At 38.2% G+C, this 1,577-nt stretch overlaps 1 non-coding gene across 1 annotated transcript; it reads left to right on the forward strand.

Moving 5' to 3' along the window:
• The first annotated feature begins 426 nt into the window (after positions 1-426).
• TRNAG-CCC (transfer RNA glycine (anticodon CCC)) lies at positions 427-499 on the forward strand. Its single transcript has one exon. It is a non-coding gene; the product is annotated as a tRNA-Gly (tRNA).
• Positions 500-1,577: the final 1,078 nt, after the last annotated feature.

Here is a 1,577-nt window from a genome sequence, read left to right on the forward strand (position 1 = left end):
TATCATTTAAATCCCTGACCACTGAAGATCTGATTTTGAATAAAAGATTTTGTTAAATTATAATATCATAAGGTTTGGGATCCAGAAATCCCAAAGAGAATTTGTGAGTCTTTTTTAATAAAACAGCAAAAACACAATCCTAAAATCCTAAACACGAATCCTAAGAGATTTAGGATGTATGTGTGCGTGTGCTGACTAACAACAGTAGAAGAAAAGGAAACCAATATAAGAGTAGTGAGGTAGAAAAATAATGACCTTTCAGTGTAGTTTGGCTCTGCGGTGGGGGCGGGGTGGGGGCTGGGTATGTATTTAAGAGCACTAATAGGCCTGGGGATGGAGAATAATGATCGTCCTAGTTGTGGTGAGAAGGAGACCTGAGCAGCTCCAAATCACAAGGACATGGATAAGAACAGTAGCTATAGGACTTCCCTGATGGTCCAGTGGCTAAGACTCTGCACTCCCAATGCAAGGGGCCCAGGTTCAATCCCTAGTCAGGGAACTAGGTCCTACAAGCAACAATGAACAGTTCACGTGACACAAAAAGAGATCCACATGCCATAACTAAGACCTCGTGTAGCCAAATAAATAAAATAAAATGAAGTATAATATTTAAAAAACAACAGTGGGATACTAGGAGTTCACCTTGGGAAAAAAATAACAGGAGGGTATTTAATCTACAAATTATGAACAAATTAGCTTTTTGCTTAAACACATAAGTGGTAAAATCTTTATAGAGTTATTAGTATTAAACAAGTGGTTATTATTTATAATCAGTATCTGAGGAAACTATAGACAAGCAGATGGGCTGATGACACGTAGTTAAATATACTCAAAAGATAAAATTACATAGCAAATTTTAGTTAGTGATGTGATTGGAATAAACGTTACATTTGTGCTTGGTAAGGTCAAAGTGAAAGCGAAAGTGATATTGGAGGAGGAAATGGCAACCCACTCCAGTGTTCTTGCCTGGAGAATCCCAGGGACAGTGGAGCCTGGTGGGCTGCTATCTACGGGGTCGCACGGAGTTGGACACGACTGAAGCGACTTAGCAGCAGCAGCAGCAGCAGCGGCAGCAGCAACAGTGTTTACACTTGGGGTCCAACAGTTGCCAGATGTTTTTCTATTCATCCTTTCTTTTGAAGTCTTCATATCAAGAGAAGGATAAGTAAGAGCCTTTAAAAAGAGAATAAATAATATTCTGGAAATTTTTTAAGGTTACAAATTAACAAGAGAGATCTGAAAAGTCAGCCGAATTATCCACTTGCTCTTCAACTATAGCCTTTTATAAACTAGCATCTTACATATTTGCAGGGAACCAGCTTAATTTCCTGTGGCAGTTCATTTCTCAACCCTTTAACTATCTAAAATTTCAGATTTATTTTACTGGGTTGGGCATTGTCCTTGACTCCTTTTTCTAGTGAGCATTATTTGGTAAAAACAGTTCCAATCTTAGTGCTGAGAACCCATGTGGGTCTTAAATACAGCTCTACTTTGTGATCGTGAGCAGATTCTTAATCTTGTCTGAGCCTTAGTTTCTTCATGGAGAAAAATGAGTAATAATACTTCTTGAAATTTCA

Source organism: Ovis canadensis, chromosome 8, assembly GCF_042477335.2.
Source record: "Ovis canadensis isolate MfBH-ARS-UI-01 breed Bighorn chromosome 8, ARS-UI_OviCan_v2, whole genome shotgun sequence".
NCBI lineage: Eukaryota > Metazoa > Chordata > Mammalia > Artiodactyla > Bovidae > Ovis > Ovis canadensis.